The 24,106-nt window shown below is 38.7% G+C and overlaps 1 long non-coding RNA gene across 1 annotated transcript in view; it reads right to left on the bottom strand.

The window, feature by feature from the left end:
- Positions 1-2,619, bottom strand: part of LOC140621996 (uncharacterized) — a 72,779-nt gene extending 70,160 nt beyond the window's left edge. The window contains exon 1 of the long non-coding RNA XR_012021733.1: positions 2,472-2,619. This is a non-coding gene — a long non-coding RNA (uncharacterized lncRNA). The remainder of the gene's footprint in view (positions 1-2,471) is intronic.
- Between the last annotated feature and the right edge of the window lie 21,487 nt (positions 2,620-24,106).

Genomic DNA, 24,106 nt, shown 5'->3' with positions numbered 1-24,106 from the left:
ACATTTGCAAATCATGTAAGATTCTATCCAAAATAAGTAAAAAAAACCCTACACTCAACAACAAACAGCTAAACAACCCATTTAAAAATGAGCAAAGTACTTGAATAGACATTTCTCCAATGAAGGTAAGTGGTCAACAAGCACATGAACAGATGCTCAACATAATTACTCATTAGGGAAGTGCAATCAAAACCATACTTTGATACCATTTAAAATCCACTAGGGTGACTATAATTTTTAAAACAGAAAATAAGTGTTGGAGAGAATGTGGAGAAATTGGAACTTTTGTACATTGCTTGTGGGATGGTTAAATGGTATAGGTATAGTGGAAAACAATTTGGTGGATCCTCAATAAATTAAACATAGAATTGCCATGTGACCAAGCAATTCCACCCTTGGGTATATATATATACTCCCACTAAAATAAGAAACCCTGAAAATAGATGTTCAAACAAAAATTTCCACAAAAATATTCATAGCAACATTATTTATAGTAGCCAAAAGGTAGAAACAACCTAAATGTCCATCAGCTGATGAATAAACAAATTGTGGTGCATAACATAATATTTTTCAGCCATAAAAAGAAGTACAGATACATACGACAACACTGAACCTTGAAAACATTATGCTAAGTAAAATAAGCCAGACATGAAAGACCACTTATTGTATCTTCCATTTATATGAAATATACAAGATAGGCAAATTTGTGGAACCAGGCAAAATGTGAAAGGAAGAGGGAGTGGGGGATGACTGCTTAATGAGTAAGGAGTTTCCTTTCAGGGTGATAAAAATGTTCTGGAACTAGAGATGATTACACAACATGGGAAGGTACTGACTGCCACTTATGACAAATTTTATGTATATTTTACAACAATAAAAACCTTAATAGGTACATTTAAAATTGTTATTTCAATGCATAACAATGGGCATTCTCTCTGTATTACTAGGATTGAAACTCTGCATTTATATTCATCCCAAAAGAGATTTTTTCTAAATGTAATCTACAAGTAAATGGATTTTTTTAAAGTCTGAGAGAAAATCTCTTTAGATTGTAATTCTAGTCTAAGAGTGAGAAATGATGACAAAGAGGAAATTTTGATTGGAAGCTCTTTAGCAATGCCTGGTATACAACAGGCATTCCATTAATGTTAAAAGTACAAGTAAGTATCTTTTCATAAACTCTGTATAATGCTTGAAATTGTGGGCAGCCCCGGTGGTACAGCAGTTTAGTGCCACCTGCAGCCCGGGGTGTGATCCTGGAGACTAGGGATCGAGTCCCAAGTTGGGCTCCCTGCATGGAGCCTGCTTCTCCCTCTGCCTGTGTCTCTGCCTCTCTCTGTGTGTCTCTATGAATAAATAAAATAATAAATCTTTAAAAAAAAATTGTTATGCTATCTTAACTGTTATTGAGGAACAAATATTCAGTAAAATGACATTTTACTCTGGATTATAAATTTCCCTGTAATATTTTCATTCTATTTCATTTTTTAATTGGAGTAAAAAAATCAAATGCCATGAAAAATTAAAGCCTACTTTTGGCATTTTCATCCTTCTCAATCTCAGATACCTTCCATGATTTATAAAAATGGACCAATTCCCCTATCAGAGACTCTGAAACTTAAGAATATACCATGTTTGTTTTGTATCTTCTCCTGGGCCTGAGCAACTCTGGCATTTTGTGAATCTCTTGAAGAAATGCAGTATTGATTGATGTAGGTATGAACATCATGACTAGCATTTACTCTACCCTATTTTCCCCCAGCCCTGGGTAATTATTTCCTTTGGCTAATGAGACATATCTAAGGGGTGAAGCCAAGGAAGCATGAGAACCATGTTCAGTGCATTCCATCTTTGCCCAAGCTGAAATTGGTTCAATTCGGTGACATTTCTTTGTGGATAGTACACATATATTTAATTGATATATTTTTAAATAGTTCTATATTGTTGAATGAATGCTACTTATATAATATGTTTCTGCCTAAAAAATAATAGAGACTGGGAAGGCAAACAATGACTCAGTGACCATTTGGTTATACCAGGAGTGGTGGCATGCTCAAGGTATTAAAATTATCATGACTACACTAGTTTTCAAAACTAGTCAGATTGTTTATTTCTATTTTTCTGAGTGAATTCTACTTGGAAAATCTATGGTCACTTTTTAAGAGAGTACAAACACTCCATTGAAATTGAGAAGTAGAATCAACTAAATTTTTCAAACAGTTTTCTTTAAAGTTATGCATCTTTACAAATCTAAATATATGATAAACTGAGCAGTTCAAAAGAGACTTAGATGGAGTAAAGTTTGTAGAAGGAAAGAGGTCCTTGCTTAGTCGTAGCGGGAACAATGAGGTTAGAGAGAAGCTGTCATTGAAAGAGCTGTCTGTGTCAGTGACAAGAATAGCTGGGCTGTGTGAGAACTTCAAAGAAAGAAAATGCTAGGTAGTAAGTTTGGCAAAAGCTGACCTACTTACCTGTCTCTGTATTACAAACTCAGTAGCAAAGCTGCAGAAAAGGACTGGGGGTGGGGGGAGCTAATCCAATTGAGAATTCATTTATCTCATAAACTTTCTGATCAATAAGGCATTGAGCAGAGCAGTAGGGAGACTAAAATCTTATACAATCATTGATTATGACACAAAGGATGGAAAGAATGTGAGTTCCTTAAAGGCACATACTGGGGTGTATTTCTGTATCTACTGCAGCACTTAGCATTTTACCCACTGTTGCACATTCACATAATAGGCTCTTGCTAATTATTGGTTGATGTAAATATGGAATAGACTTGGTCTTTGAGATCAATCACTACGGGGGTATTGAATTATGGGTTTATAGTAACAGATTCTGAAAGAGAATAAAAAGAATTTATGAGATTTCCTTGTTCACATTTTGTTTTTTTTTTTTTAATTTTTTATTTATTTATGATAGTCACAGAGAGAGAGAGAGAGAGAGGCAGAGACATAGGCAGAGGGAGAAGCAGGCTCCATGCACCGGGAGCCCGATGTGGGATTCGATCCCGGGTCTCCAGGATCGCGCCCTGGGCCAAAGGCAGGCGCCAAACCACTGCGCCACCCAAGGATCCCATCCTTGTTCACATTTTGAAAGAGGGTTATGACATTAGGAGAGGGGTAGAAAGCATGAGCCTGGGAGTGAGAAAACTAGAATATGTACAGGAAGGAAGGATCAACCCAAGCTGACTGCTGCATGAGATACATGCAGGCGATGGAGAGAAATATTGGCTAATTTGTTGTTTTATTCAAATTAAGAATGACAGACATCATTTCTATCTGCACACGATCTCTAAAATAATATGAAAAAGCTCCAGATGGTTATAACTAACTGCTAGGGATGCAGTCTCCAGGTAGGCCTCCATTATACTCTGTCGACCTGCTCTTGCCCTCTGACCTTGTTTAAGTAGCCATATGGACCACTTTCAGCTAAAATGTATCAACTAAATGGTCTGTTTTCTCTTCTCCCAGCAATATTACAACAATTACAATTTTCTTTTTTTTTTAAGATTTTATTTATTTATTTAAGAGAGTGAGAGAGAGCAAGAGAGCATGAGCCGTGGTGTGGAGGTGGGGTTTATGGAGGGGAGAGGGAGAAGCAGGCCTCCTCATTGAGCAGGGAGCCTGAAGCTAGGTTATATATTGTTGAGATCATGACCTGAGCCAAAGGCCAATGCATAACCGATTGAGCCTCCCGGGAGCCCCAACAATTACAATTTTCAAATATCATGGACATTTAACTCAATATTTGGGTGGTAGGGAAATTTTGTATTTTCCCTGTTAGATAAATCTTGTGTAAGAAATAGTCTTTGCAAAGATTGTACTAGATGACTGCTCAGGTCCCTTCCAGCTCCAGTATTCATTAACGTAAGTTAATGGAGCTGGAGTCACCCAGGAGTGCCTGGGTGACTCAGTAGGGTCTGCCTTTGGTTCAGGTCACAATCTCAGGGTCCTGAGATCAAGGCCCTGTGTCAAGCTCCCCACTCCGCGAGAGAACTGCTGCTCCCTCTAGCCTGCCACTCCCCCTGATGTGCTCTCTCTGTGTCAAATAAATAAAAAAAATTTTTAAATGTTTGTTGAATATCATCTGACTATCTCTCAGCACTCCCATCCACCAGATATGATAGTTGGGGATACTAAACCAGCCAGAACCAGAATGCTATGAAGTGATCACCCCATTGCTAGCACTGTCTAGTCCAGTGATTCTCAGCCATGGCATCACATCAGGATTACTTGATGAATTTTAAAAAGACTCCTGGTGCCATCTCAGGATGTCAGTCGCAGCCAGAAGTGATCCTAATGTGTAGCCACAATAGAGAACCATTACCTAAGTCAATGTCACATGCTGTGGCTTCACTCCCTTCAGACTATGTCACTGCTTGCCAACTTCTTCACACCAAGGCCCTTGTGCTTGCTATAGTCAGAGTGGTTTTGTCCCCTCAGTAGTCGTGTGTTAAGATCCTATTCCCCAAAAGCTATGGTATTAGTAGGTAGAGCCTTTGGGAAGTGCTTATAAGTCATGAGGGAATAAAGCCTCCTGGATGGGGTTAGTGTCTTAAATAAAGGCTCCAAAGAGATCCCTAGATCCTTCTGCCTTGTGAGGATATCCCCAGAAGTCTGCAACCAGAAGAGGGTCCTCACTCACCATGTGGCCCCTGATCTTGAACTTCTAGCCTCCAGAACTATAAGCAATAAATTTCTGTTGTTTATAAATCATCTGGTCTGTGATATTCTCTTTATAGTAGCTGGAACAGACTACCACAGTGCTATACCAAGAACAAACTTTTCAAGCACCCTCAAACACTTCTAGGAGAGCCATTTAGTCACATAATTATGAGATTGCAAATCATTTTTATCTGCTCAAGTTCCCCCAAGGACCACTACGAGATATTTTGCTAGCTTTATTTAGCATGTGCAAAGTACACAATTTATTTTAAAATAACATACCATTTAGAGGTTTTCGCAATTTACATGAGCTTTTCCCAAATTATACCAAATCAGTGAGGCTATATAGTATTTTTGTAGAAGAAATGGAATATTTTTAACAAAGTTATTTAAGAAGATATTTTTGATGGTCTAAAATGAAGAACAGCTTTGAAAAAACATGACCAACTCAGAGCAGACTTCTGTTTCTGGTAATATGGTTGAGTAGACTATTTAGATGAATCATCCTGCTTAAAACAACCAAAAATTCTGAATAAAATACATTCTCCTTAATGCATTAAAGAACAAACAAAATATTAAAGATTATGAAGACAAAAAGCTAAGTGAAAGGAAAGACCCAGAAAGATGAGCTGAGCACTGAACCTCTTTTACCCTAAGAGCATTCCCCAAACTCCGGGACTTTTCCTTTGATTTTGTTGGCCTCCTAGGGTATGGGCCAGGAAAGTCAAAACCCAAGATATGCCCAAGGTAGAAAGACTCTATTCTATAAAGCTGAGACCTCAACATGCTACAGCTCAAGGGAAAGGGAAATGGCAAACCAAGATAATACCTACCTCATTCTCCATTATTAGGAGATTGAAAAAGAAAGAGGAAGGAAGGAAGGAAGGAAGGAAGGAAGGAAGGAAGGAAGGAAGGAAGGAAGGAAAGAAGGAAGGATGGAGGGAGGGAGGGAGGGAAAGAAAGAAGGAAGGAAGGAAGGAAGGAAGGAAGGAAGGAAGGAAGGAAGGAAGGAAGGAAGGAAGGAGAAAGAAGAAAGAAAGAAAAAAATACAGGAAAAAGGAAGAGAAAGAGAAAAGGAGAAAAAAAAATGCCTTGAGATCTCTAAGAACAGGTGACCACAAGCCACACACACACACACACATACACACACCTACCATAAAGCTGTAGCCCAGATTTACTTTACAGGAGACCTAGGGAGTCTGAACAGTTCTATAATCATTTAAAGAAAATCTCACAAAGAAAACTCCAGGCCATATTTTCATCGGCAATTTCTAGCAGTCAAGGAAGACTGTCTTTCTGAAATGTATTTAAACATAGTAATATGTGCTCAGGAAATTATTTTCAGAAAAATGGTCAAAGAAATGTCCTATCTACACAATTTCGATAAAATATTTCTCTCATTCATATGACTTTCAACAATACCAAACTTTATTAATTTTATTAAACTAATTCTGTAATTACTCAAAATACGGTGAAAGATAATTCTCAAATTCTATCTAGTCTTCTATATGGTTCACTACAATGACTGCCATTAGTATAATCATGTTATATAATGTTTGAGTATTCAGAAAGAATTGTAAAACCTACAAAATATCGACAGGCTAGTTAAGAGAACCCAAATCCCAATATATCCATGACTGCATAATGGTGACAAGTTCTTTGACCAAAAAAAAAAAAAAAAAAAAGACTTAATTAATATTAAACATTTTAATAGTCATTATTTTGAAATCATTCTCTCTTACTGATAAAAATCATTCAGTCTTTGTCTTAATGCAGGAGAAATTTTAGATTGTGGACTTCCTAATATTCCATCAAAGTATTAAAATTGTGCCGATTCTGAGTTGTTCATTGATACTATATAGTTAATGCTGTTCAGTACATTGCCATTTTTTTTCATTAATTGCATAGTGTTTTAAGATTTGAGCTAATGGGGGGCCTGGGTGACTCAGTGGTTGAGCATCTGCCTTCAGCTCAGGGTGTGATCCCTGGATCCTGGGATCAAGTCCCACATCAGGCTCCCCACAGGGAGCCTACTTCTTCCTTTGCCTATGTCTCTGCCTCTCTCTGTGTGTCTCTCATGAATAAATAAATAAATAAAAATCTTAAAATAAAAAGATTTGAGCCAAAGGTATTTTTATCTAATCACCTACATCCATATAATAAATAACCTGTGACTATAGAATTTCAGGTAACCAGGGAGAACCATTCAATGAAGGTCCATGATAAAATATAAGAAGTACTACTGGAATAGGGAATATTTTTATTTTTATTTTTTTGATTTGTATTTATTTATGATAGTCACAGAGAGAGAGAGAGAGAGAGAGAGAGAGAGAGGCAGAGACACAGGCAGAGGGAGAAGCAGGCTCCATGCACCGGGAGCCCGATGTGGGACTCGATCCTGGGTCTCCAGGATCGCGCCCTGGGCCAAAGGCAGGCGCCAAACCGCTGCGCCACCCAGGGATCCCGGGAATATTTTTAAAATGAATATTTTACCTGTGGCGAGGCGAAGTTCCATAAATGAGTTCCTCTTTTGACCAGCAAACACAGAGAAAAATGGCCAACTCAAAATGATACTTCAGATCTCTAGGTCCAAAGGCTAAAAGGCAGAGAAACTACAGATTGAAGGTCAACAGACTATAACCCAGAGGGCAAATCTGTCTGCCATTTACGGTATAAGTGAAGTGTTATTGGAACACAGATGGGCCTGTTTACATATTGTCTATGGCTGCTTTAGTGCATGACAGCAAATTGAGTCGTTGTGACAGAAACCATATCTTTTTCTTGACATTTACAGAAAAAGTTTGCCAACCTGTGCATAAAGAATCATTTTTCAATCACTTAGGAGATAAGACCTCTGAGAGGGTGGAAATGAGAAAAATACATAACAAAGAAGCTGGTAAACCAAGAGGGAGCTTTCAATAGCAAGAATGATTGGAAGAAGACAGAGGAGGAAAGTCTGAGGAATGTCTGGCCTCCCCACTGAGTCTCTGGGGAAGTCTTCTGTGGGCCGGAGGATGATTAGAGACTCTCTTAGCTGTGAGGCAGCCAAGTGAAATTGGGTTAAAAGCTTTTTTTTTTTTTTTTTTTTTTATTAAATTGCCTCAGACTTGGTCATTTGTTTACTGAAATATAGAGAGTTTGAGTTAATTATGTGGCAGTTACTGTGCTAAGCACTTCATATACATGATAATTTTTAAGGTTTTTACAGTAACCCTATGAAGTAGATATGACTATTCCCACTTAATGGTGTGGAAATTAGCTAGTAAATGGCACAGGCAAATTTAAAAACCAACAAGAGGGCAGCCCCGGTGGCACAGCGATTTAGCGCTGCCTGCAGCCGGGAGTGTGATCCTGGGGACCCGGGATCGAGTCGGGCTCCCTGCACGGAGCCTGCTTCTCCCTCTGCCTGTGTCTATGCAACTCTCTCTCTGTGTGTCTCTCATGAATGAATAAATAAAAATCTTAAAAAGAAAATAAATAAATAAATAAATAAATAAATAAATAAATAAATAAATACCAACCAGATCCGTATGACCTTAGAGGTTTTTTAAAAACCTATGCAAGACTGCCACATGGAGGTGAGCTTCAGCTGTCTTATTACATAGGATGACCACAAACTGGATGCCAAGGTCAGATGTTGTGATAGTGTCCTCATCACATCTGTGCCATATTTTAAATGTTCGCTTTTAATGAGTAGGAACAGGATATGTAATTCTTCCTATTATGTGCATGAGTGCATATGCACACGCACACAAACAGGCCCTTAATAAGTGCCGCTCTGTTATGAGAGGACAAAAGAAGGGCATTTTAGTGAGGATGGCATATTTAATGACCCAGGTGCAGAGAACTGTTACTGTCAATAGAGCAAAGAGCAGGGATGCTGGGTGGAGCAGTAATGAATGGAAATGACAGAATGAGCCATTAGGAGAAAGTCATAAATCCATTGTTTACAATTTAATATAATTTAAGAGAGACAAGTGCTTTAAAATTCTAAGGATGTGAGGAGGAGGATTCTGTAGCGGTACTGTATCAGTCAGGGAGACAGAAACCGCACTATCACTGGAACAGAGGTTTGGTATAGAGAATTATGTACCATTACAGACCGTTAGACTCACGCAGGATTGGCTGGTTATCATGGTCTGGGATTTGACTGCCCTACTTGCAGGCTAGTAAATTAGCCTGTTACTGTTTCGTGGATGCTAGCAGAGAACACTTAACTGGGGCAGAGAAAATGGCCTTTTCACCCAAAGTAAAAAAACAAGTGTGACTATTCTAGTTTGGGTTAATTCCTCTTGCCCCCAAAAGTCACAGGAGCAGATGGGGAATCCACCGAGCTTGGGGAATTCACTGATTTTATAGTAAATAGTAGACAACCCTACTCTTTGTCCTCGAGGTTACTCCTACCCACACAACCCTGAGAAATGCCCCGGGTTAATAGTGGTGAATAGGGACACTCAGGGGCTGCAGTAGATTGCCTAGCCCCTTCCTCCTTCCATGTCTCCAGCATTTAACATTGTGCCAGCTGGAAAAAGAAGAAAAAGACCCATCTCCATTTTCACAGAGCAGGTAATGAAGATTAGAGACGAGAAGTGAGAAGCCATAAATTGAAAACTGGCATATATGACTATGAGTAGTACAAGGGGCAGGTGAATCAAGATATAGTCTGAAAATATAGAATAAAAGAAAGAGGATCATTCAACCCATTTTAACAAGCGTGTGTGTGTGCGTGATCTCCACTGTGTGCTGAGTGCTGAAGAAACCAAAGGACATAGTCCCTAACCCTTCAATGACCATAAGGAGCTCACAAGCTGGTGGGGCACAGACGACTAGCCATTATGGTGTCCCTGACAGTCCTTCACATATGTGATTCCCTGTAATACAAAAGGAGGCAAAGGAGGGAAACATTTTAGTAGAAAAGAAGCATATTGATGGATAATCCCAGTACAAGAAGTAACAACTGGGATAGATTATAAACTTCAGAAGAATTCAGAGGAAGAAGTATTATTCCTAAAATAAGAAGCACAAGAGTTCCTTCCATGGTCAGTGCACCCCAAATAATATATTAAAATTTAAAGACCCCCACATAAACAGATTGTAGACAAGCAAATATTTGCAGAAATTAGTTTAGTTAGGTAAACATTTGTTAAATATATACAAGATCTGAGTTATGGAAGGAAATAATTTTATGAACTGCCTGACATACCTCTAGAATACATTTCTCCTAGAGTTTTTGGTTGCCTACTTACTGATCACCTCTTCATATGGCAATAATTTTCTAATATTTTCTATAGAAAGTATAGAAAGGTAGTAAGATAATTTACTTTCCTCTAGCATAGTTGATCATAATTTGTTGTTTATTGCTCATAGTTTATAAACACTCCATCCAGCTTCGCAACTCATTATTGGTCATATTGTGTAAATATTTAGAGTTGGGAAAGATTCGCACTAAGTTTCTTTCATATATGAGCTACTTCTCCTCTACTTTCTTATACTTCTGTGTTTTCCCTACTTTGGGGCATATTACCATCATGATACAAGCCCTCACCCTGCACCCTCATGACCTGACCTAAGCCAGGACAGCTACAAAACTTAAATATACAGGGAGCACCTGGGTGGCTCTGTGGTTGAGCATCTGCCTTTGGATCAGATCATGATCCCATGGTCCTGGGATCTAGTCCCACATGGGCTCTCCTCAGGGAGCCTGCTTCTCTCTCTGCCTGTGTCTCTGCCTCTCTCTCTCTGTCTCTCATGAATAAATAAAAATAAAATAAGATTTTAAAAACCTGATTATACGGGAAAGTGGGGAATTTAAAATTGACCACTGCTTTGGCAATGACCAGTTTGCATGAAGAAGAAGCAGCTGTGTCTTGGTAAATGTTTAACAATGAATCTCAGTGGGGGGAAAAACATTCTCTGATTTGTGCATTTGCCAATTTTAGTGGTATCAATACTCCCACCAGGTAACAATTTCAAGCTACCAACTTGATGTCATGAAATGCAAAGTTGGAAAGAGATGCACAAGCAAGTCTCAGGCGCTGGTGCTGTGGGCACCAGTGCACCATCAAGAAGAGGGTCCAAGAGCCACACTGAGCCAGGTTGTGTAGATAATGGAGAAGTGTGTGACTCATCCCCCAGAGAAAAAATAGGAATCTAAGTGAGGTCTGATGAGACTGTAATTTCATTGATTCACATCCCCCCCAAAATAACTTTATCTTATTTTTATAAAGCATCTGGAAAAAAAAAAAAGCATCTGGAAAGGAATTTAATTTTTCCTGTTAAATTGAGTCATAGATGTTGTCAACAAAGAAAAAAAATGGGGCAGCCCAGGTGGCTCAGCGGTTTAGCGCCGCTTCAGCCCAGGGCCTGATCCTGGGGACCTGGGATCAAATCCCGTATCGGGCTCCCTGCATGGAGCCTGCTTCTCCCTCTGCCTGTGTCTCTCTGCCTTTCTCTCTCTGTGTGTCTCTCATGAATAGATAAATAGAAATCTTTAAAAAAAAAAAAAGATCTGCTGAAAATTGTTTCTTTTCTCCTTCAAGACATAAGCAGTGTTCTGATAGTTGCAGAACTTAGGATAGAAACATGCTGGGCTTGATCATTTCCCTCACATTTCCAGAAAGTGCTAGATCATTTCCCTCACATTTCCAGAAAGTGTCCTGCCTCTCATACTATCCAAACTGAGTTCATGACTGCCTGCAGCAGAAAGTGCTTGATCTGATGCAACAGTGCCATGCTTCTGTGCACAAGAAAGAACCTCTGCAGGATTTAAAGTTGTGGGGTTAACTCAATTAAAACTTAAGCAAAAGACATGAAGGCAATTCACAAAAAAAATATCAAAGTATCTAATAAATACACGCAAAGGTGCTCAACATCATTAGTCATTAGATAAATGCAAGTTAAAACTGGCATAGCATTCACTGTACACCACACTAAAATAAATACGGTTTTAAAAAACTGGCCATACTGCATGTTGGTTTAAGGACAGAACAGTTAAAACTCTTACACATTGTTGGTGGGAGTCTAAATTAATATAACCACTTTGTAAAAATGTTTTTCAGTACCTACTAATCCTAAGTACAAATAAACCCTACCTTCCTGCAATTCCACTCCAGAATATATACTAAACAGAAATGAGTGCTTATCTCTATCAAAATACATGAAAGAGAATGTTCATAGCAGCTTAATGTATAATAGTCCAAAGCTAGAAATGACCCCAATGTCCTAAAACAGAAAATGGATGAAGTGGTTTATTGACACAATGAACAATTACTCACCAATAAAAAAGAACCAACTAATTCATATTAACATGGGTGAATCTCATAGATGTAGCATCAGAATAGTTCTTAGCTTTGAAGGAGTAATTAATATAAGTGGGCAAGACAGTAACTTTTGAGGTGATGGGATGTTTGACATCTTGATCTGGTAATGGTTAGATAGGTGTATAAATATGTAAACATGTATACTTAAAAGTGGGGCACTGGATTAAGCTATATCTCAGTTTAAAAAACAAATGTGTAGCATCTATTTCTCTTCTTCCATGATCTGATTCCCTCGCCCATCCCCAATTAAACCTCAGACTTAGAAATTCAACACAGACATGGAGATAAATCTCATGTTCCCTACCAGAGGTCAGTGGGGAAGGGGAAAGAGATGTTCTCTTCCTTTTCCTTTTCCGTGGGAACTAATAATAACAGCAAAACCCATTCTGGCAATCTCGACTGTCATAGCAACCTCTGGGCCCTTCCCTGGAGAAACAGGAAGAAATGAGCTCACTAAATAATGGAAGAAAAGAGAAAGAAATGAAAGAAGATGAGATGACAAAGGAAAAAAAAAGTTTACAGGGGACATCATGGAGTTGAACAGAAAAGGGGAAAATAAAGAGCAGGGAACAAAAGTTCAAGCTTTATATGGCTTCTGAAAGTAAAAAAACAGCCCTTGAAAAATGCACATTGCTCACTAGTAATGTCAGCCTAAAGTACCATCTGATTTTGTTGCCGAGCCAATTTAAAACTAGGTAAGAGACCCAGAATGACTGAGAGTGAATCTATTCAAACACAAACAGAGATAGTATTTAAGTAATTTAAAACTCATTTTTTAAAAAAGCATTTTCCGAGATGCCTGTGTGGTTCAGTGGGTTAAGCGGCTGCCTTCAGCTTAGGTCATGATCCCAGGGTCTGGGACTGAGCCCCACATACACCGGACTTCCTACTCGGCAAGGAGCCTGCTTCTCCCTCTCCCTCTGCTACTCCTCCTGCCTTTGCTCTCTTGCTCTATCAAATAAATAAATAAATAAATAAATAAATAAATAAATAAATAAATAAATAAATATTTTAATTAAAAAAAAGCATTTTCTTTCCCTAATAATGCAATCTAAAGCTATTAAGTGGAACATGACAAGGATAGTATGAGCAGTGGTGTTGAAGGAAGACAGGGTGGCCCAGTGTGGCCCAGGTGCTGGGGTCCAAGCAGGAGGGTAACCACACCGTGGGGCAGCCTGGTTGGGCAAGACGGAGACAGAGCAGAGTGAGAAAGTTATCCCAGGGGGACAGCCTAGAAACGGGAGTCAGAGCCCAGCAGGGAGCTGCAGGGATCCAGGCACAGAGAGAGTTGGGACAGGGATTGGAAAGTGTGTGCTTACAAGGGTGAGATATTGTAATTTATAAGAAACGTACATCTTTTTGTCTTCCTTCCAGTTTCTGGTACAGAGCTCCTAAAACACTTCTAATTTCCCAATTACAAGAGGGCACTGAAGGTGTCTTTTGTTATGTTAATGAGGTGACTTTTGGAAAACCCGAAGGCTGGGGGCTGGTTGCCAGGGGCACCTACCAGATGAATAGATGATTGGGACTTTCAGCCCCACCCCTTGACCTAGATTGAATTCAATCACTAGAAGCCAATGATGTAATCAATCTTGCCTAAGAAGTCACAAGTCCCCAAAAAACCAAAAAGAATGGCGTTTGGAGAGTTTCTGGGTTGGTGGAGAATTGAGGAAAATGGCAGCTTGGAGAGTGTATTAGGAGTTCCACACCTTGAGGTAAGCTCTCCTACTCTATGCATCTTTTCCACCTGGCTCTTCCTGAGTTCTATCCTTTTCTAACCAACTGTTAAGTAAAATGTTTCTGTGAGCCACTCTAGGAGGGGTTGTTGGAAACTCCAATCTACAGCCAAGTTGGTCAGAAGCACAGGTGGCAACTTGGACTTATGATTAGTGTCTGAATTGGGGGAATGGGAGCCACAATCTTGTGGGACTGAGCCCTTAACCTGTGGGATCTGACACTAGCTCCAGATAGTGTCAGAATTGAGTTGAATTGTAGGATACTTAGCTGGTGTCTGAGAATTACTTGATGGTGTGGAAAAAAACCCCACAGACATTGAGATTGGTCCCAAAATGGTTAAAGAGGATTAATCAAATAGTAATTACATGAAGGATAATGAAGCATCAGATTCTCACTGTTGGAGAATATATATATATATATATATATATATATATATATATATATATATGGATTTATTTATTCATGAGAGACACAAAGAAAGAAGCAGAGACAGGCAGAGGGAGAAGCAGGCTCCCTGTAGGGAGCCTGATGCTGGACTCCATTCCAGAACTCTGGGATCACAACCTGAGCTGAAGGTAGACAATCACTGAGCCACCCAGGCATCCCAAAAAGGGAGTTATAAATACAGAAAAGGTAAAAACTAGAATGAATCCTCGTGTTGAACTGGGATTGGATGCATCTGTGTGAACTCACAGTTCAAGCTAGTTTATTTTAGCTAGATAGATAGACAAATGGACAAATATTCCCTAGCACTCTCCACAGAGCCTGAGAATAGCAGTGATCACACCTTGTGCCCAGATCTTGGCTTCTAAATACCATTTTCTAACAGGAAATGAAAGATTCTTGGCAAAATGCCTGGTTCCAGAATTGGGGCAGGAGAAATACAAGGCAAGCCTAAAACATCTTATTGTGTCAGTAAACAATGTTGTGCTCAAAAAATGTTAGGGACATGGCAAAAGGACATGGAAGCCAGCTTGGAGGGGCTTCCACTAAACAAACTGGAGCCGATTTAAGCATACAAATAAATGACAGTAATGGGGACACCTGGGTAGCTCAGCGGTTTGGCTCCTGCTTTCAGCCCAGGGCGTGATCCTGGGCTCCTGGGATCGAGTCCCACATCGGGCTCCCTGCATGGATCCTGCTTCTCCCTCTGCCTGTGTCTCTGCCCGCAACCCCCTCTCTGTGTCTCTCATGAATAAATAAAATCTTTTAAAAGAGAAATTAAAAAAATAAATGACAGTAATGAACTATAACCCTTTGAATAAAATATGAACCCCTACAGATATTAAAACACATAAACTGAAGGCTTGATGAGGAACAAGACATTTACATAGTTTTGAAGTATCTCCCTCCAAAATATTCATTTATTACAAAGGGCAAAGAGTAATGTTAATTTGAGAAGCCCGGCAGACACCACTTTAATCAAGTAATCAAAGTGATTATCATCAGTAATGGGACAAATCAAAATCTTATGCCACGTAAGAGGCTGGGATGAGAAGAACACACCATCCCTCCTGTGATATTCCTGACAAAGATGCATAGCCTGAATCTAATCATGACAAAATGTTAGACAAAGTAAAATTGAGGGTCATTCTACAAAATAACCAGCCTGGAATCTTCAAATGTGATGAGGCTTGAAAGTCAAGATTGAGCAGCTATACCAGCTTGAAGACTTAAAGAAACAGGACAACTAAATGAAATGCATGAACCTGGATTGAATGCTTTTACCATAAAAGACATTTTAGAGACAATTAGGTGACAGAAATGTATCGTGTGAACTTCCTGATGTCTTATGGTTGTATTGTGGTTTTATACTGAAGTATGTTTGTAGGAAATACAGAGTATTCTGGGGTGATGGACCATTATGCTAGCGACGTACTCTCATACACTTCAGAAAAAAAGTCGTGTTTCTGTAACTCTCCAATTGTTTCACAATTAGTGAAATATATTTTTTTAAAAGGCTGTTTTCACCTCGACATATGTTCTCTGTATTTTAGGCCTCCTCCTTTCAGTTTTCCACAAAGTCAATTTCTTGCCTTCCTTAGATGCGTAGGAAACATGAGTGGAACTGCAAATCATCTGCAAATAATTGATTTTTGAAAACTGCACATCTAATTTCAGAATTGCCAAGGACAGCTTCTCTGCATATAGCTCCATCCCTATGAGATAGAGTTTATGAAAATGACCATGTTTGTGATAGAACAAATGAAGCAGACAAAATTTAGTTTTCTGTTCCTTTCAAGAAATTCTTTGGAGAAAATTGATCCTCCTTCCTGTGGAAGAGATAAGAGAAAGTGACTGAAGGCATGGAAAGAAATGCCAAAACCTCTGGAATTAACATTTTTATGAGTTTAAGGTGATATTTGCATTTTAAAACGTTTTGTTAGTGATGAACCAAGGGAAAAGCTTATTTTTCAGATGGTTATGATTTCCAGGGCAGAGAAAAGGACAAGGAGACAGGAACGAAGAAGGTGAAAAGATGCACAGAAAATTTTTTAAGTTTAAACTTAAAAATCACAAGATTCAGGAACAGGTTAATTTATGCTGAATACCTTATTTCTCTAGCCTGTCATCTACTGTGTCCCGTTCTAAATATGCCATATCCCCCTGGTCTAATATACTAACTACTAAATGCTCCATGTCCTTCATTCCCTCCTTCATTATTTAAGAAGGCTAGCGGCCGCCACAGTTTGATTATATGAAGTTTTATAATCCTGAACTAGGAGAGATTCTTTATTTACAAGTCAGTGGGCAAATAGTAACTATTATTCTCTTCTTTCATAAATCTTTCTTTGAAAATATTGTTTTCATGATTATTGTAACCAAAGACAAAAATTTATTTTTATCGCTGACTCACTGACAACCATCTCTGCTGTTGTGCTATGTTCACATGCTGTAAGACCATAACTCACACAGGATCAACTGCTTTCAGCAACATCTGAATCATTACAGAGGAAGTACAAAAATAAAATGTTCAAATCACGAAACTTAACATACAATTAATCCAAGCACTATATCTGTTTTTTTTTTTTTAAAGATTTATTTATTTGAGGGGCAGCTGGGGTGGCTCAGCGGTTTAGCGCTGCCTTCGGCCCAGGATGTGATCCTGGAGACTCAGGATCGAGTCCCACATCAGGCTCCCTGCATGGAGCCTGCTTCTCCCTCTGCCTGTGTCTCTCTCTGCCTCCCTCTCTCTGTGTCTCTCATGAATAAATAAATAAAATCTTTAAAAAAAAACATTTATTTATTTGAGAGAGATAGTAGGGGGAGGAGCAGGGAGAGAATCTTCAAGCAGACTCCCTGCTGAGTGAGGAGCCTACTGCTGGGTTTGATCTCATGAGATCATGGCCTCATCCAAAACCAAGAGTCGGACACTTGACTGACTGAGCCACTCAGACACCCCTATATTTTAAGAACAAATTTCCTTTCTCTTCTTCCTTAAAAATCTCTCTTATTTACGGAAATATGGGAGACTTCATTTGGGAAATTCATTATTTCTAAAAGTGATTATTTTCCCATCTTAAAAGCCTATGCATATACTAGAAAATATTTGGCCATTCTTTTTAAACTACAAATAGGCTTACATACTATGTACCAGTGGCACCCTTAGGTATTTATCCTAGAGAAATGAAGAGTGATTTTCACACAGGAACTTGTATATGAATGTTCATAGAACCTTTATTCTTTTTTTTTAAAGATTTTATTTATTTATTCAGGAGAGACAGAAGCAGAGACATAGGCAGAGAGAGAAGCAGGCTCCCCATGAGGAGCCTGATGCAAGACTCAATCCTAGGACGCCGGGATCATGACCTGAGCCAAAGGCAGCCGCTCAACCACTGAGCCACCCATATGCCCCAGAAGCTTTATTCTTAATAACCCTAAACTGGAAACCACCTAAATGTCCCGCCCTTGGGGATGGTTAAACAAATTGTGGTACATCCATACCATGGAATGCTACTCGGCAATAAAAAGGAACAAGCTATTGCCACATGCAACAACATGGATGAAACTCCTAAAAGGAATTATGCTGAGTAAAAAAAGCTAGTGCTGAAAGGTTACATACTACATGGTTCCATTAACTTAAGATTCAAGAAATAACATCATTATAGAGATGAAGAACAGATTAGTGGTTGCCAAAGGTTAGAGATGGTGAAGGAGAGGATGAATGTGGCTATAAGGGAATGTTACCAGAGTCTTGGGATGAAATGGTTGAGTATCTTGATTGCAGTGGTTGTTATGCAAGGCTAAGTCTGATAGAATTGCTTACAGTTCTACTCACACACACACACACACACATACACACAAGTATCTCTGTAACAGGTGAAATCTGAAAATCTGAATAACCTGTGTGGATTGTACCAATATTGATTTCTTGGCATTGATATTATACCATAGTTGTGTAAGATGTTAGTGTTGTGGGGAGGCCAGGAGAAGAGTACATGGGAATTCCCTGCACATTTCTTTGCACTCTCCCATAAATCTGTAATTATTTTGAAGGAAAAGAAGCTTATGTTACAAAATCTTTACATTTAATATGATTTTCTTGAAAAGACAAAGACTAGCAGGAGAACAGGGGAGGGAATTGCTGGTTATTAGGTATGCATGGCAATTCACTTTTTATGAATCAAAATGGCAATATAGCAGGATTTCCTACAAATAGCATATTTTTTACACATTAACTGGGAAGGTCAAAATGTGTTCTATCTTCAGGACTAGACTTAGGGTTTATTTTTATTTTATTTTTAAATTTTTATTTATTTATAATAGTCATACAGAGAGAGAGAGAGGCAGAGGCATAGGCAGAGGGAGAAGCAGGCTCCATGCACCGGGAGCCCGACGTGGGATTCAACTCCGTGTCTCCAGGATCACGCCCTGGGCCAAAGGCAGGCGCTAAACCGCTGCGCCACCCAGGGTTCCCTAGACTTAGAGTTTAAAAGGGCTGATGTAACCAGGGTATGTTGAGGCCTCAGCTCCATGTTATACCTACCATCTTCCTGAGGATTGGGGGGTTCAGCTAGAAAGAATCCAAGGGCAGGTGCCAGGCCTCTGACCACTTCTGCCCTATGTGTGTGATCCTGTGTGTTGATCACTGAATCTTGCAGTAGAATAGTTACATTACCCACAATATTCACTCTTTCATAAGATTGTTTCTCAAACAGCAACTTTTTCCTAGGTTCCAAATATATCCCATTGCCTGGCATTTTAAAATATCATAAGAACATCTTTATATCTTTTTTTTTTTTTAAGAAAAATTCACATTTCTGGTGTGTTTAAAAAAAAAAAAACAAAACCACCCTCTAAGTCTGCAGTTACTTAAGACAATATTCACATCTCTCAACCCTACTGCTCTGACTTTTCCTATTCTCTCCTTATTTTCCTTAATTTCCTTTTCTCTCTTTGCTTTGCTTCTTCTCTGCCCTTTAGAGAAAACAGTATCATTAATCATTTACTCTTTGAGGACAGGGCCAGAAATTTTGAAATCACTAATTATTGGGACAAGTAATACCCTTTGGTCCCTGCATGCTCCTCATTGAAGGCCTAAACACCCAGTTATAAGGAAATTCAAATCTCCAGATACCGATACAGTATATTCTTAGATATATTCAGAATATATTCTGAGTAACAGGTAGGTCACAGCTTCTACCTAAGGCTATCTATGAGATCACATGATTAATTAGGTTCATTAGTTGTGTTTAATGACAGGCTTTAATCTAATTTTTGGAAGAGCTAATTTTAACAGGAAAATCACATTTTATTTTATTTTATTTTATTTTATTTTATTTTATTTTATTTTATTTTATTTTATTTATTTTTACTGGCTGCTTGGAGTTTATTTTCCACTTGGTGCAAGGCACATAATTACAGGATCTCTCAACTCACTTTGTGATGTTTTGCTGTTTTGCGTGTGTGTGTGTGTTTTGTTTTGTTTTGCTGTTTTGATATAAAAGAACCCAATTGTGGGGCAGCCTGGGTGGCTCAGTGGTTTAGCGCCACCTTCGGCCCAGGGCCTGATCCTGGAGACCCGGGATCGAGTCCCACGTTGGGCTCCCTGCATGAAGCCTGCTTCTCCCTCGGCCTATGTCTCTACCTCTCTCTCTCTCTGTGTCTCTCATGAATAAATAAAATCTTAAAAAAAAAAAAAAGAACCCAATTGCTTCTGCTTGCTGCAGCCTGCCTAATCTACAGGGAGGGGCAGAAGGGACAAAAGAGGAGGGTTTAGTGCCTCCTTAAGCCTGGTGTGGCCACTCTAGATTGGGGTCTGGTGTTGGCTTTGCCAGGCTGGCCACTAGGCTGCTCCCTCATGGCTTCCAGAGCCAAGTCTCAGGTAGGTGATCATGTTATTGGAGGCCTGGGAAGAGTCCAAGCATTCTGGGGACTCCAAGACTGTATGGCAGAGTGGATTTCTTGAAAAAGAAGCTTGCTCACCAGGCCGTGGGGTGTGGGTTGCTGTGGGGAGACCAGGGTGGTGAAGGATGGCTTCCCCAGGATGCTCTGCACTTCTGCAGGAGCTGTTACTGGAACTGGAACCCAGGCAGGCCTGGTGATAGTTATAAGGGGCCATGAGCCTACCACTGGAAGGGAAGGTTGTCATGCTGTCACTTGTGGGCTGATGGAAACCTTGAGGGTGATGTCTCCCAGGAATCAGCACACAATTACAGGTGGCGGGGACAGAGACACTAGGAGCCCATTTGCAGAGGAGACCCCCATAGGTTGCTCCACAACCAAGGTGTGCAGGGTTGAAGATCACATTATTAAATGTAAAGATCTGATGTTTGTGCATAGCTTTTTTTTTAATTAAAGCAAAATTTATATAACATGAAATTAACCACTTTAAAGTGAACAATTAATTTAGTAGCAGATACTACATTCATAATGTTGTTCAACCACCACTGCTCTCTAGTTCAGCACATTCTCGTAATCCCAAAAGAAAACTCCATAGCTATCAAGCAGTACTCCCCCTTCCCTCTTCTCCAGCTCCTGGCAACCAACAATTTGCAATCTATCTGTATGGATTTACTTATTCTGGATATTTCGTATGGAATCCTATGAAGCCCACTCTTTATGTCAGGCTTCTTTCACTTAACATATTTTCAAGATTTATCCATATCGTAATGTGAAATGTACCAACACTTCCTTCCTTTTAATGACAGAGTAATATTCCACTGTATGGGTGAACTATTAAAATTTGTTTATCCATTTGGGTTGTTTCCACTTTCTGGCAAACATGAATAGTGCTGCTCTGAACATATGTGTACAAGTATTTGTTTGAGTCCCTGTTTTCAATTGTTTGGAGTATGTACCTAGGAGTGAAATTACTGGGTCTTCTGGTTATTCTATGTTTAACTTTTTGAGGAACCATCAAACTGGTTTCCAAAGTGACAGAGTCCCTTTACATTTCTGAGCATAGGTTTGTTAAGAGACGAAGCTATTTGCCTTCAGAAACAAAACAGGATTTCCATCTGCTTCCTTGGATTTAGCATACTGTAGAATAAATCAGTTGTTCCCAATTCTGGCTGTATACCACAAAGAGTTTAAAACAACAATAACAACCACAGGGAAATCAAGCAAGAATGCTCCATCCAGGCTCCATCTCTAGAAATTCTGTTTCAATAAATCTGGATAGAGCCTGAGCCATCCCAAGTAATTCTAATGGCAGCCAACATTGAGAACTACTACTCTATATGAATCCTGGGGAAGTAATGCAAAAAATTTCCCCTGAAGAATAGGAATCATTAAATTGTCATGGATCCAGAACTAATTTTAATTTCTTAATTTCATTGGCTATTTGATTCATAGCCGTGTATCTGTACCTTGAATCGTGCAACTGGACAGAAATACCTGGCTTAACGTGGAACATCCAATTTTATCTTAAGCTTAAAATTAATCATATAGCAGTTAATACTTTTAAATGACATTAATTTTTTAGCTACTGATATTAATTAGGAAACCAAAAGGAAATGTTCAATTTAGGATCTCCAGCCAGATATTATTTTTTTTATTAGTTTTTTTTAAATTTATTTTTTATTGGTGTTCAATTTACCAACGTACAGAATAACCCCCAGTGCCCGTCACCCTATCACTCCCACCCCCCGCCCTCCTCCCCTTCTACCACCCCTAGTTCGTTTCCCAGAGTTAGCAGTCTTTACGTTCTGTCTCCCTTTCTGATATTTCCCACACATTTCTTCTACCTTCCCCTATATTCCCTTTCACTATTATTTATATTCCCCAAATGAATGAGAACATATAATGTTTGTCCTTCTCCGACTGACTTACTTCACTCAGCCAGATATTATTTTTGAATAGACTGTCTTTCCCTAGTTGGTATGCTTATTAGACTTCCTTTCTATAGAATATTGGTAAAAAATTATTTCAAGTGGCCATTTTAAAGGCCAGAAATCTAAAAGATAAATTGGAGCCAAAAACATAAGATGATCAAAATACTGGCATTTACTGTAAATGTAATGTGCAATAACAAACTCTATATGTTTATTTATTTTTAAAATCTGAATTCTACCTAAATTTCCTATTCCTTTATCTGTATTTAGTATCAACATCATTATTTTTCATCCCCAATCCCATGCCATCTCTCTCTTCATCCTGGAAATTCTCCCTTTTGTTTGTCTCTCTCACTTTCTCTTTTGGAAAAACATTTTTCTGATATAGCAAATTATATTCATTTTTCAGTGTCCTTTTGACAAGCTTCCTGCAATCTTTACCAATTTTTATAGCAGATTCTGAAAATACTACTTTTTCATAATGCCATGCTTTTCCAAATAAATTAGGGGTTTCCAAAGATTGCTATAATAACAGCTATTTATTTACACTTAAATAAGCAATCAATTTTAAATTGTATAGCTTAAACAAAAATAGCTCTGTGCATTCTAGAATTACTCCTCCCACAGGTTGTGTAAATGGCTTGACTAACTCTTCAATGAATCTCTCTCTCCCAAATAAGTGGACACCAGATCATTTCCCAGATGAACAGGTTTAATCATGTTCCTGGCTCTTAAATTTTAGAATGGGGAGCTGGATTTCCCTTCTTTCCCAAATATCCTACAACAAAAGATTTTGCATTCAGGAAAGGATTCAAGAATTTGCAAAGGATATAAATATTTCCAGAAGAATACAACAAAAATATTTTTATTAATTTTTAAACTCATTATAGATAAGAAAAGTAAAGCTGATAATTATTGTTGCAATGGCAATCATACATTTATAAATGTATCAAATTAACATATATACCTTAAATATCACACAATGTTGTATGCCAAATATATTTCAATAAAAAAAGTGTAGCCGAGGAAGTATATTATCTAAATTATAAGCGTTTGTTCTTGAGTTCAAATCACCTTGCTTGCATCCTCCACTGTACCTCATTACCTTTCAATATCTTTCCTTATCCCCCTACTGAAATCATACCTAGCCTGTCAGCCTGATGAGAAAAATACGAATAACAAAAAATAGAAAACCAGTCATTAATTAGGGTCCCTAATTTATATAAAATAATACTAAATGCTCCTTGCAACTTAAAAACAATAAATTGAAAATTTTCAGAAGGCATATACAAAGAAAAGTATTGTTGCTTCATAAACTTAATTAACATCAAATATAATACAGGCTGTTTTAGTGTAATATATGACAAAAAATTAAGGGGACTTAGGAAACTATCTGGAGAGATCAGTAGCCTCTGAGGGCAATTCACAGATGGGCATAATCAGCATCATCTGGGAACATGTTAGAAACGCAAATTCTCCAGGGGTGCCTGGGTGACTCATCGGTTGAACATTTAACTCTTGATTTCGGCTCATCTGGGTCATGGGATCCAGCTCTGCGTCAGGCTCTGCACTCAGCATGGAGTCTTTCCCTCTGCCCTTCCCCATCCTCTCACATACATACATACATACATACATACATACATAAACTCTTACACACACACACACACACACACACAACCTTACAATAAGGTAAGAAATGCAAAAAAAAAAAAAAAAGCAAATTCTCCAGATGCTCCCCAGACCTACTACATCAGAGAGACTCTGGGGTGGGGCCAAGCAATCTTATTTCACCAGGCCCCCTTTACCAGGTGGTTCTAATACACACTGAATTTATCAGATACACAGAAAAGTTAGAGAATCAATGATTTAAATGATTCAGCCTCTAAAACAGCAGAAGGGAATTGAAGAAGAAAGAATTGACTTAACCAGGTATGGGAAAACTAAAAATCCATTTTATTAGGATTGTATGCTTTTCTATTTTCAGTACTGAGCAGCCCAATGTTATATTTATTACTTGACCTACATAAATGTGTTAAAAATGCACACCCAGCTTAATTATAAATGCATAGTAAAATAGGTATACATAGAAACAAAACCCAAAAGG

The sequence above is a fragment of the Canis lupus genome, chromosome 2 (assembly GCF_048164855.1).
Source record: "Canis lupus baileyi chromosome 2, mCanLup2.hap1, whole genome shotgun sequence".
NCBI lineage: Eukaryota > Metazoa > Chordata > Mammalia > Carnivora > Canidae > Canis > Canis lupus.
This window is presented reverse-complemented; position numbering and strand designations above follow the sequence as displayed.